Below are 14,114 nucleotides of genomic sequence, written 5' to 3'. Positions count from 1 at the left end.
TTTCAAAGCACAGCACAAGAACTGGTTGTAGAACAGATTTCAGAGTTTGGTATGGGTTGCAATTCCACAGTTTTAGGTTTTTACTTCTAGCTGCTCTAAGATACTGGAGACTAAAAGAAATATCAGTGTAATGATTCAGCAATCATATTCATTTGTTAAACCCTACCTTTTAGTATAACTCCACCATCACCTTTAATATTTTTATCACACTCTTTAGGGGTATTTGGGCTATGGCCATTCTAACTTTTTCATGTTGAAAGGGGCTGTCAATAATATGGGGTAGGGAGACAGAACTAGATGATGTTCTGGAGAGGCTGGGCCCTCTAAGTTTCAGGATTTATCTGGTCCAGGGACCTATCTAGAGGTTGTAAGTTTCTGGAAGGTTGCTGTAGTGCATAGAACCTTTGTAGAATCTTATATATTGCCCCAGGTGTTCTTTAGGATTGGTAGGCATGGTTTTGGTTGGGGTTTGGCTAGTTATGCTATATAACAATGTCTAACTGAAGCTTGAGTAATTGTGACCTCCAAAGTAGCTCTTGACTCTATTTGAACTCTCTCAGCCACTGATACTTTATTAGTTACACTTCTTTTCCACCTTTTGGTCAGGATGGCGTTGTTGATCCCATGGTGCCAGGGCCAGGCTCATCTCTGGGAGTCATCTCCCAAGCTGCCAAGGAGACTTTCACCCCTGGATGTCATGTCCCATGTAATGGGGAAGGCAATGATTTCACTTACAGAATTGGGCTTAGAGAGAGAGGGGCCACATTTGAACAATAAAAGAGGTCCTCCAGAAGTACTCTTAGGCATGCCTATAGGTAGCCTAAGCTTCTCAGCTACCTACATAAACTTCACAAGAGTGAGGGTCAAGATCAAGGGCTTGGCCTATTGATTTGGCCAACATTTGGGTGTCCCTAATGTTTGTCACAGTGACAGGTCAAAGTTTATGCACTATTGATGTTTTGTACCAGATAATTTGTCAAAGTGGAAAAGCTGTACTGTCCTTGCACTTCTAAGATGTTGAGCAGCATCCCTGACCTTTATCCAGTAGATTCCAGAAGCACCCACAGCCTTCCCAGTCAGGACAATTGTGTGTCTTTGGATAGATCTGTTTTCCAGTATATATAGGAAATCTGAGCTAATCCAGAGAATTCTTCACTGAGAAAAAATGTCCAGATCTCAGTTTACAAAGGATCTTAAGCATGAAAAATCACCTCCCTCTCCCAGATAAAATTCTAACACCTTTTTTCTTCCTTTTTTTTCTGCAGTGGCCAGTGATTGAGATCTGTATAGCCTGTGCTCATATGCATGGACTTTTCTGGGACAGTCACAACTTCAAATAGTCTCTTTCCAATTCTGGACCATGAGATCTGATTTGGGGTTTTGAAAATAAAGTTGCAGCACACTTTGACTAAATTCTTATCTGCTGACCTTGGCCAATTCTTCAGTCATTCTTTCTTGGGAATTTCCCCTCAATAAGGAGGATGTGAGGGGAAAATAGTTCCTGCATGCTTAATGCCTGGAGGAGGACACAGACCTACAAGCAAGCAGTTAGCCTAGAGTGGACAAAGGGCTTTGAATAGGGAAATATTTTCACAAATTAGTGTGTACCCCAGGAGTCAGACCTGCCTCTTCCTCTGAATTCCTTCAGGATTCCCTGGCCAGCAAAGCCAGAAGGCAATCCCAATGGGCTGCCAGACCCGGAACCCTGAACTCAGCATCATTAACCACCTGGTGAGTTAAACTTGCTCAGAGGCCTGCAGGGCCCAGGAAGGTTGTGTAAACAGGCAAACAAACCTGTTTTAAAAGAGCCCTGGGACTGATGATGAACTGGATATGCTTGCTCCACTAAAAGGCATTCAAATTCAAATTCAAAGAAAAAAAAAATTTTTTTTTCAACTGTGCTTGCCAAAGGAAATTCATGCGTGCCAGTTTTCGAGCCCTGGGTTTGAGGGTCAACATCAGCCTCGGAGTTGAACCTTGAATAGAATTCTATAAGCTTTAGTGGATGCATTACATGCCTGATTCACGGGTCCCTGGTTTCTTCCAAGGTGGGGCTTGGGTTTGTGGCTTTGGCTACGTGCTGTTTCTTTCTACACATCTCCACGGGGTTCTGGATCTCTCTGCCCTGGCCCTCTTCAAGACTTTCTAAAACAGACCACTGCTGCCGGTTAATGTTATTTTCTTTCTGTTCTCTTAACATCACCTAATGAATAGGCTACATTATGGAAAACAACATTTAAAAACAACAACAACAACAACAACAACACAACCCTGGTGCCTGGTTAAGCCCAGTCCTTGCTCTGTGGGTTTCCCAATGTTCAGAACCTTTGTGCTAATTAGCAGTGACAGATGAGTCACTGGTCTTGCTGGTTCTCCAGAGGAAGAAAAAGCTTGCTTCTCTTGAACTGGGGGACCTTGAGGAGTCACCACATGCTCCTAGGCGCTTCTGTCACAGGGAGAAAAGTTCAGTCTGAAACACTGAGTGCAGATGGCCTCTCAACATGGGCAGGCATCCTGTTCTAACCAGCATCAGACAGCAGGGACAGATGGGGCTCCCCACTGCTCAATGCTGATGGGATTTTCAGAGTCCTGGCCACCAAGGAGAGGTAGATGTCATGGATTTGGCAAGGGCGAAGGTGGACTGTCCAAACTCAGCAGGACCAGGCAGCCAGAAGTCAAGGAGGCCCAAGGGCAGCCGCGTGTGACTGCACCCGAAGTAGAAATTGGTCATGAAGGGCTAGATAGTTTCTGGACAAAGGTGGTAGATTCTTTGGCCCAATGCACTCAAGTGACCAATTCCCAAGACACCAGGGTTTCAAAGAGAGATGGAGTTTATTGTTAGGCATGAAGCAGGAGATCAGATGGCCTATCAGCCCCCAAATCTGTCTCCCTGAACTACAATAATTCTGATAGTTCTAAAGTATCAAAAGATGGGTAGGTTTTAGGATAAGGAGCACAATGGTTCTAAATGATGTAATTAGACGTGCTCTAATTATTCAGCATGCATGGGTTGAATACATGTTTAGTCACAGAATGTATTTAAGAAAATGGCGGCCTTAATATGATGATGGGTGTGATTTTTAGTGTTATAATGAGGTATAGGTGACTTGTAGATTAAAGTCTAAGCTACTGTGCATGTCAGGTGGGCCCATTTTGGTTAGATCCGGTCTCGCTTATCAAGATAACTTTGGACTTGGGGTGGGTCAGTTCTGGGCTGACCCAAGACCCTTCATTAATAAACATTCGGGGCTGTCTTTAGTGATTGCAAGACTCTAAAGTCAAAAAACTTGATAAATGGATACAAGTGAGCCGTAGTCACTGGATTTTTATAATCACAGGGGTAGAAGATAAAGGTTATATAATCATTATCAGAGATCAAGGCAGCTGGATGATACTCAAAAATTTCAGGTATTTCCCTCTGACTACTTCAGTATAGCAGAAAGTAAAAAGGAATGTCTATATAATGATTCAGCAACCATAATCATCCCTTAAATCTTAACTTCTTGGTTACAAGATGAGGCACCAACACAGAGCAAAGAAAAGTGATTTAGGGTGATGAAAGGTTTAAGGGGAAATGAGTCTCTTCTCCAATCCCTCAAAGGTAGGTGCCTGAATAGAACTCCTGAGATTTAAAGGTTCCTGATCAGTTAATAAGAAAAGAAAACAGGGAAACAGTTCAGAAGCTTTCAAAGTCTCCATGGAAGCAGGGGTGTGGTGGGGAGGGAATATGGGGAATTATTGCTTAATGGGTACAGAGCTTCTGGTCAGATGGTGGGATGGTAGCACAAATGCTGTGAATGTAATTAACACACTGATTTGAATACTTGAAAGTGGTTAAGAGGGAAAATTCTATGTCGCCTATATTTTACCACAATAAAAATTTTAAAACAAAACTAAACCCTATAGAACCATACAAAAAAATCTCTTCCTCTGAAGGCTGGGACCTTTTTTTTTTTTTTTCCTCTGTTAAGAACTGAAGCTCAACAGGAGGCTCAATGTATTTGGAAAGCAGATTTAGTGAGAAACCAGCCTTCGGTGAAGTGTGGGCTCTGTGAAGAAGCCCCAATCCCTGTTAATGGGGGAAGCTGGACTCTTAATCTACAAGGACAAGGACAGAGATTAAGCTCAGAGGCACAGGCAGGACTCTCAAAAATTAAAATAAAATAAGGATTGGTCTGTCACAGGGAAAACTTTAAGTGGTAGATATCTTTGTGACACAGTATTCCTAATTTTCCTTTAAAAAAAATAAACTTTTTAAAAAAGATACTTTCAAATTTATAGGACACGTACAAAAATAATTCAAACCCCAAACAGAGAATTCCAAGATACCTCTGTCCCCCCAGACTCAGATCTACCAAATTGCACATTTTGTCAAATTTGCTTATCATTTTATCTGTTCATCAATCTATCAGTCTATCTATCCACTTTTTGTCTGTCTATGTACCTGTCTGTTTATCGATTCATCTTCTGAACACTTGAGTGTAAGTTGTATATTTTTGGATTTGCTTTTAATCTTGAGCTAAAGCATGATATCTGTTATACTATGGCAGAACGTCTCATAATTTGTGTAATTAAATTCATGTATATTTGAGACTTCAGTCACATTTCTGATGGTTGCAAACCTTTTTCACTTTGGGGGCACATGGCTTTTATGTTGAGACACTGTGGTGAAAACGGTGTGGTTAAAAAAAAACTGTTTATGTCCAGCAATGTCCTATCCTAAAAAAATGGCCGACATTAAAAATTATAATGATAACAGCTGGATTTTATACATACCAGGCACTATGCTCGGTATCTTACCCATATTTTTTCACTTAATTCTCTTAACAAGCCTAAGAAGTAGGTAGCGTTATTATTTCCCATTTTACTAATGAGGGCACGAGGCACAAAGAGATGGCTGAGCTATTATACTTAAAGGATTTATAGGCTAAGAGTCCATGCATGAAAGTCAGGGACTAAAAGCTAGGTCTATTTTAGCTTTTTTCAAAGGGGTCCTGATTTCCAGGCGACAGGGCACTCCCCGCATGGTGCCAACATCAGTCCTGCCCACGTATCTTTCAGAAACTAGATCTGTTTGTCTCTTGACGTTTGAGCTGACACACAATTAATTATAACCATGGGTCCAGATGCTGCTGCGCAGGCTGGGGTCAAAAGCATCACCTCTGAGGTCTGTTAAAGCCTCAGACTTCCAGGCCCCACGACTGAGAGACTTTGACAATGAGGAGAAGTCAAGAAATCCGGGTTTAACTCGCCCTCTAGGGCAGTGGCGTGCAGCCACGTCTGAGCCGCACCCATTTATGAGAACAGTGGAGCCTGCACTTTTTGATCTAGCATCTCCTGTCCTGTAAAAATATTTTGAGGCTCAGTAGCTGATGTTGGTATGTTTATTTATCTATAAAAATATATGTGTATTCTATTGCTTGCATTTTGTATTTATAAGACCTATACAAAAATAAAAGTTAAAAAAGGATGGGGATCGCCTCTCTCAGGTGTTAAGGAACTAGTAGGGTTGATGGGAATTTCACTTGTCCCTGTGCACACAACCAGCCTTAACAAATGCACATTTGCAGCCAATTTTGATGGTGGAAAACACTCACTTTGGTGCACAGTTGTGTGCGTTGGTGGTGCCCATTCCTCTCGTTGATAGCCCTGTATTTAAAAAAAAACTATACTGTGATTATTTAAAAATTTAAATATGTCGCACTATCTCTGAACTCTCTGCACCAGATCTCTGTAAATCTAAAACTGCTCCACAAAATAAAGTATTTTTTTAAAAGTTAAATAAAAAACAAGACAAGGAAGGAGTGAAGATGAAAATTGATATTTTAAATTATTTACTTATTGGATAAACCTCTCACTAATATTATTACGAACAATACAATTGAATATGCTTCATTACTTGAGCAAATCTTGGCTTGCCCCTGTGCGATACACTGATTTTTAAGGTCTGGTTCCAAGTTCAGTTAATTTTTTGACACATTTTAATGGTTACCATTAAAGTGGAAAATGAAACTCCACAACACCTTCAAATAGAAAAGTATATCATTAGCAGCACATATTAAATAATGATATTCATTTCTCACTACCATCTGCTAATCAAGTAAAAATTTTTGGTGGAATATGGATGCAAATTTCCACAAAACATGATGTGAGTCAGAAGCTTTTCCAAACTAATAAAGAAATAAAAATGGTACATTTTTATTATTTTAACCAGTGGGTTTTAAATGGAAAGCCTAAAATTTTTCGCGTGTGCAATGAGTTCTGTCACTCCCTGGGGTCAGGTAAGACTTCACAGGTCAAGGACACGATCCCCACAAGACTGCCCTCCTTTCAGACAGCAGTTCCAAGTTTGGGGGGATCCCAGGGCCGCACCTACTTCTCACCAACTGGATACAAACTCAGGGGTTCCCACTATGCTCTCTTAATAAAAATAATAATAAAAAAATGATGATGGTGAATTTCTTTCTTATCTCTCTAGGCCCACAGATTTTGAAGCCTAAAACAGTTTGCCTATGCATGCAATGACATTTTTTTTTTTTGTATGCTGTATGGCGGGGTCACAATTCATTCTTTTTCCATGTGAGTATCCCGGTATTGCAGCATCATATGTTAAATTTTGTTTGTTCGTTTGTTTTTTGGGAAGTGCACGGGTGGGGAAGCGAACCTGAGTCTTTCCTATGGCAGGCGAGAATTCTACCAATGAACTAAAGTTGCACCAATATTTTAAGTTTAAAAAGTATCACAGACCTCCTTTGAGGAACTCCCCCCAAAATATCTACTAACATTTAAATAGAGAAGGAGTCTTGAAGGCTCAGATTGAGAACCACTTACCTGAAGACATTTTATGTTGTCGGGAAGGAATATGATTTGGTTAGAGAAGCATTAGGATTTATCAACTGATCCTTTAAAAGTTCTAAAAATCAGGACTCAAGCCAGGCTGTGGTTCCCTGTGTCACCTGGGACCTATAGGGAGTCACTTCCTAGCTCCTCTGAACCTTCTTGGGCCTCATAAACATTTTGAAGATGCCACATAACACAAGGGTCACACAAAACCGAAAACACATAAAACAGAGTTAGCTTCTTGTTTAATTCTCTATTCTCTAAATAGTCCATAGAAGGCAATTCAATATTCTTCTGAATGACTTAAATCACCATTTGCTTCAATGATGCCAATGGGATACAAACCACATCTTTTTATTTTTAAAATTTTTTTAAAACATAACAACATACAAACACGAACATTCTTGTCATATGATCATTCCATTCTTGGTATATAATCAATAACTCACAATATCATCACATAGTTGTATATTCATCACCATGATCATTTCTTAGAATATTTGCACCAATTCAGAAAAAGAAATAAAAAGAAAACAGAAAAAAATTCATACATACCATACCCCTTACACCTCCCTCTCATTGACTGCTAGTATTTCCATCTACCCAACATATTTTAGCCTTTGTTTCCCCTATTTTTTTTCTGTACACCTTACCATTCCCTTTCATTGATCACTAGCATTTCAATCTACTAAATTTATTTTAACATTTGTCTACGTATTATTTATTTATTTTGAATCCATATGTTTTACTCATCTGTCCATACCGTAGATAAAAGGGGCATCAGACACAAGGTTTTCACAATCACACAGTCACATTGTGAAAGCTATATCATTATACAATCATCTTCAAGAAACATGGCTTCTGGAACACAGCTCTACATTTTCAGGCACTTCCCTCCAGCCTCTCCAATATACCTTAACTAAATAGGGGATATCTATATAATGCGTAAGAATAACCTCCAGTATAACCTCTCGACTCTGAAATCTCTCAGCCACTGACAGTTTATTTTGTCTCATTTCTCTCTTCCCCCTTTTCGTTGAGAAGGTTTTCTCAATCCCTTGGTGCTGAGTCTCAGCTCATTCAAAGATTTCTGTCTCACATTGCCAGGAAGGTTTACACCCCTGGGAGTCATGTCCCACGTAGAGAGGGGGAGGGCAGTGAGACAAAGCACATCTTGATAGCAGAGAGTGAGTGTTGGGACCAGTCTGTATTCCAGGCTCTGTTCCCTGCCTGGTCTATTGACAGACATTTCCCTACAGCTAACACTGAAATTTATGTTGTGTTAACCTGTAAGCACTTTAGTCTCTCCCCAATGCAACATGTCTTTTCATATTTCTGCTCCAAGGCATCAGAATTTTTGGTGAAATAACTGATCTGCCCCATCATGATCTCATACAATTTAATTTCCTCCTTGTTTTAATTTCTAATTCTTCTCATAACTCTACCCAACTTTATACAAGCTCTTTGAACAGCTTGTCCTGGTTGTCCTGCTCTATCCTGGGACACTATGAAGCAGGGGGAGGGAAGAACATGGGATTTGGAGGACCAAAGAACAGGGTCTAAATTCAAGGTCTTCAGCTAAATGCCTGAGTCAGATAATCACCCTCTCTCTGGTTCTCAATTTTCTCATTTCTATAATAGAAGCAAGGATACCTATTACGCAGGACTGTCATGAAGATTAAACAGATAATGTCTTTTTCTAATTCTAAAAGTGAACACTATCTTTAATGTGTAAAAAACATACTTGGGTACTATAATTATTTTTTTGATTTCCTCCCTCCTAGCCTTACTCCTTTCTTTTTTCCCCCTCCACAATATTCTTCTTTCTTTTATGGTTTCTACTTATTCCTTTTTATCTCTTGGAACAATTCAGAATATTTATTTAAAAATCCCTTTCAGATTGTTCTATTATCTCCAGTTCTTGGGGTGCATGTTCTTTCATTTGTTGTAACTGTTGACTGCCCTTACAGTGGATTGTTTTTGGTGTGGCTTGACATTTTTGACTTTAAGCAGCTCATCAGTGGAGATTGTTTTCTGTGGATTTCCCATGTGGCCTAGGTTGTAGAACTTAAAGGTCAACCTCTCATCTACTCAAGGACATTGTTCTAATGGGTGTTCCTTCCCTCCCCTGCATTATAAGACTTTCTCCCTCTTGGAGCTTTCCCATCAGCATATAAACAGGCCGTGTTATCTCCCAGTTTGTCTTGTTTTGCTATTTCCCTTCATAGCAAAACTTCTTGAACAATTTGTTTATTTGTTGCTCCAATTCTTCTTTGCATTTCCTATTGAATTCATTCCATTCAGGCTTTCCCCACTCCCTCAAAATCCAAATTACTCTCATCAAGGTCGTTGATGATTTCCAATTAGTTAAAGCCAGTTGTCCAGTCTCAGTCCTCAATTTACACGTGATTACTGGCATTTCATCCAGTTGATTACTTCCTCATCCTTTGAGCACTTCCTTCCCTTAGCTTCCAGGAAACCGCTCACTCTGTTGTCCTACCTTAATGGCCCCTCTTTCTCTTTCTCCTTTAATAGATCCTCTTATCTCCCTGATTCTACATGTTGGAGTGCTCCAGAGATGACTCCTCTTACCTCTTCTCTTCCTTATTTATGCCTATTTTCTCAGGATTTTGGTGCATATTATTTCCTCTGCCTGGAATGCTCTCCCAAGTAGCCACAAGGCTTGCTTCTAAACTTCAGGTGTGGGTTCAAAGTTGTTTTATCTGTCAGCCATTTCCTGATCATCCTGTATAAATAATACTCCATCTCTAACACTAATTGCCTATCCCCTTACCCTGTGTGCTGGTTTGAAAGGATGTATGTCCCCTAGAAAAGCCATGTTTTAATCTAAACCCCATTTCGTAAAGGCACAATAATCCCTATTCAATACTGTATGTTTGAATCTGTAATTAGATCATCTCCCTGGAGATGTAACCCAATCAAGAGTGGTTGTTAAACTGGATTAGGGGAAATGTATCTCCACCCATTCGGGTAGTTCTTGATTGGCTTACTGGAGTCCTATAAAAGAGGAAACATTTCGGAGAATGAGAGATTCAGAGATAGCAGAGGAGAACGACATAGCCACGAGAAGCAGAGAGCCCACAAGCCAGCGACCTTTGGAGATGAAGAAGGAACATGCCTCCCGGGGAGCTTCATGAAATAGGAAGCCAGCAGAGAAGTTAGCAGATGATGCCTTGCTCGCCATGTGCCTTTCCAGCTGAGAGAGAAACTGTGACTGTGTTCACCATGTGCCTTCTCACTTGAGGGAGAAACTCTGAACTTCATCGCCCTTCTTGAACCAAGGTATCTTTCCCTGGATGCCTTTGATTGGACATTTCTATAGAGTTGTTGTAATTGGGACATTTTCACGGTCTTAGAACTGTAAACTAGCAACTTACTAAATTCCCCTTTTTAAAAACCATTCCGTTTCTGGTATATTTCATTCTGGCAACTAGCAAACTAGAACATTCTGTTTCGATTGTCTCCACAATACTTATCATTACCTAACATATTTATTAATATTTGTGCATTTATTGTCTAAATCCCTCCTCAAAATATGAGTCCCATGTAGGCAGGGACTGTCTGTTTAGTTCACTGTTGGATGCCCAGCTTTTAGAACAGTGCCAGGCACAGAGGTGCCATGAATGAGTGAATAAATAAATGGAAATAGATGATACTTTTCCATTATTTCTGTAGCTGAAACAGATGTTTTGCAATTTATAAAATACGTTTTTTTTTTTTTTTTTTTTTTTTTTTAAAGGAAAGACAGAGAGAAGGAAGGAAGGAAGAGAGGAAGAAAGGGAAACATCTTTTAAACATTTTCTTGTTTTATTGTATTTTGTTTCTCCGTTTTTCGTTACATGGGCTAGGGCCGGGAATCGAACCGAGGTCCTCCGGCATAGCAGGCAAGCACTTTGCCCGCTGAGCCACCGCGGCCCGCCTAAAATACGTTTTTGTTTGTTAATTCTGTTCAGAGAGAAGGGAAGTTTTGTGCCTCTTGCCAAGCTGCCAGTTTATAAGGAAATTATTAAACTGCAATGTGCCATTTCTGTGACAGGAACTATCAACCAGGAGTGGAGGTTTCATTCTGAGGTTTGTGGGTCCCTAGGGTGAGCTTCAGAGCTCTGTGAGTCCTCTAAAATTGTGTATAAAATTTTGTATGTACATGTGTATCTGCCTCTTCCTTGGGAAAGGATTGAAAGCTCACAAAGCAGTCTGTGGCCCAATGTAAGGTTTTGAATACTTAACAGTAATACCCTTTGGGTGTTAAAATAAAAACTCATCATCTTACCACCTAAGCCATCTTGACTTTCTTGGAAGCACAGCCTCTTGGTGTTGGAACTAACACCCAAAGCAGGTGTCCCTCAACACTATCTTGATAAATTGCTGTCTGTGCTGGTTTGAAAGGATTTATGTACCCTAGAAAAGCCATGTTTTAATCCTATTCAATCTTGTGGGAGCAACCGTTTCTTTTAATCCCTATTCAATAATGTAGGCTGGAAACTTGATTAGGTTATCTCCATGGAGATGTGACTCCACCCATTCCAGGTGGGTCTTAGTTAATTTACTGGTATCCTTTAAAAGAGGAGGCATTCCCGATGAATCCCAGAGTGATTTGATCAGTGACTGGAAAAGTATTTGCAAGCCCCCTTTGGGGAATGTGGGAATGGGGGAAAACTCAACTTTCCCAAGTTGAATTCTTGATATTCTCACAAGCAGTGTGGACAACCAAAGCTATAGGCTGAGTCCCCAGTCTTGGGGTTTGTTCATATGAAACTTAACCCCACAAATTATAGGTCAAGTCTACTTAAAATTCAGGCCTAAGAGTCACCCCCAAGAGAGCCTCTTTTGTTGCTCAGATGTGGCCTCTCTCTCCAGCCAACATGACGAGCAGTCTCACTACCCTACCCCTCTCTGCGTGGGACATGACTCCCAGGGGTGTGGACCTTCCTGGCAATGTGGGACAGAGATCCTGGATAGAGCTGAGACTCAGCATCAAGGGACTGAGAAAAACCCTAGAATGAGCTGAGAATTAACATCAAGGGATTGAGAGAACCTTCTCGACCAAAGGGGGAAGAGCGAAATGAGACTAAGTGTCAATGGCTGAGAGATTCCAAACAGAGTCAAGAGGTTATCCTGGAGGTTATTCTTATGCACCAAGTAGATATCATCTTGTTATTCAAGATGTAATGGAGAGGCTGGAGGGAATTGCCTGAAAATGTAGTGCTGTGTTCCAGTAGCCATGTTTCTTGAAGATGATTGAACAATGATATAGCTTTCACAATGAGACTCTGTGAATGTGAAAACCTTGTGTCTGATGCTCCTTTTAGCTACTATATCAACAGAAGAGTAGAACATATGGAATAAAAATAAATAATAGGGGGAACAAATGTTAAAATGAATTTAGTTTGAAATGCTAGTGGTAAATGAAAGCAAGGGGTAAGGGGTATGGTATGTATAATCTTTTTTTTCTCTATTATCGTTTTATTTCTTTTTCTGTTGTCTTTATTTTTTTCTAAATCAATACAAATGTTCTAAGAAATGATGAATATGCAACTATGTGATGATATTAAGAATTACTGATTGTATACGTAGAATGGAATGATATCAATGTTTTGTTTGTTAATTTTTTAATTAATAAAAAAAGTTAAAAAAAAAAAAAAAGAGGAGGCATTTTGGAGGAAGCTTGAGAATGACAGGAGAGCAACGGAGCAGAGCTACAAGAATGACGAGAGCCAGAGCCCATGCAACCAGAGACCTTTGGAGATGAAGAAGGAATGCGCCCCCAGGAGAGCTTCAAGAAACAAGAGGCCTGGAGAGAAAGCTAGCAGATGTTGCCTTGTTCTCCATGTGCCTTTCCAGTTGAGAGAGAAACCCCGAACCTCATCGGCCTTCTTGAACCAAGGTATCTTTCCCTGGATGCCTTAGATAGGACATTTCTATAGACTTGCTTTAATCTGGACATTTTCATGGTCTTAGAATTGTAAACAAGCAACTTATAAAATTCCTCTTTTTAAAAGCTGTTCCATTTCTGGTATGTTGCATTCCAGGAGTTGGCAAACTAGAACATTGTCCATGCTCTGCTTAGGAACCCACAAAACAGGACTGTTATACCAGTCAACTTACTAGAAGCTTCCACCTGTAGATGAAATAGTATTTTTCATACACTGGGTCTTGTTTAGTCCATGCAACATATAGAGAATTAGTTGAATCCCTTTTCCACTGGCTATTTTCTCAGTTATGTGAAGACACCATGTTTCACCCCTTCCAGTCCCTATGCTTTTATTTCTCCACATGAGAAGTATCCATTTCCTCTAAATATGGAACAGAGCACTTCACCATTCTAGTCACTCCTTTTTTGAATGCTCTCCAGTTCGTCAATTATCCAGGATTGAACATATGGCATAACTTAGCGGTACTTCCATCTCCCAGATCTGGACGTGATATTTCTATTAATGCAGTTTTAATGTCACACCATGACTGTTGTGGCCACTTTAGGGCAGCCTGGAAATGGGCAAGATGGGAAGGGTGGAAACTGGTTAGTGGAGTGGGCCGTTGTCTTCACAAGAAAAGATATGGTTCTGTGCTGAGGTGGTGAGAACGGAGAGGCCTGAGATGTAGGAAGGACTTGGCTATTGTTTATGCTTGGGAAAGAGAAGAAGGGACGGGAGGAATCAAGGGCGAAAACCGAGTTGAAGCGGAGAGAAGAGGAGGTGACAAGGGAGGGTGGGTCCCTCTAAACTCCACCGCAGAAAGGAGAAAAGTGGAAGGAGAGGGGCCAGGAATTGCAGTGCAGGCGAGAGCTGGAGTAGCAGAACAGAGCAAGTTTGTGGCAGGACAGAGCAAGTTTGTGGCAAACGAAATGCCCCAGGGAGATCAAAGGAGTGAAGAATTCACCGCGAGCGCCGTTTAAAATGGCAAGGAGGAGAGGGAGAGAGATTCCCTGTTTAAGAACCAGGGGTAATGAATGGCACAGAGTTTCAGCGCTGGGAGTGGTATTGGACAGCGGCATCTGGGAGGGACCCGGGAATTATCTTTGTACCTCCTGCGGCGCTTGGACCAGCGCCTGGACATGGAGGGAGCGCAGGGCCCGCCGGACGACAACCGGGTGATCAGTGAAGTAGGGCTGCAGGAACCGCAGGCAGCGGGCGCCTAAGAATCGCACTGACCATCAGCGGCGGCCGCCGAGGCGGGGCGGGGCGGGGCGGGGCGGGGCCGACGGTGCCGGCGACCAATCTACGCCTCCGTTGGGGCCCAGCCCCGCCCCTTGCCCG

At 41.2% G+C, this 14,114-nt stretch overlaps 1 long non-coding RNA gene across 1 annotated transcript in view; it reads right to left on the bottom strand.

Annotated features, from left to right (window-relative positions):
* Window positions 1-14,008, bottom strand: part of LOC143686095 (uncharacterized) — a 52,677-nt gene extending 38,669 nt beyond the window's left edge. Inside the window, exon 1 of the long non-coding RNA XR_013176896.1 lies at window positions 13,883-14,008. This is a non-coding gene — a long non-coding RNA (uncharacterized LOC143686095). The remainder of the gene's footprint in view (window positions 1-13,882) is intronic.
* Window positions 14,009-14,114: the final 106 nt, after the last annotated feature.

Source organism: Tamandua tetradactyla, chromosome 6, assembly GCF_023851605.1.
Source record: "Tamandua tetradactyla isolate mTamTet1 chromosome 6, mTamTet1.pri, whole genome shotgun sequence".
Taxonomy (NCBI): domain Eukaryota; kingdom Metazoa; phylum Chordata; class Mammalia; order Pilosa; family Myrmecophagidae; genus Tamandua; species Tamandua tetradactyla.
The sequence above is the reverse complement of the archived record's forward strand: the minus strand, read 5'-3'. Positions and strand labels throughout refer to the sequence as shown.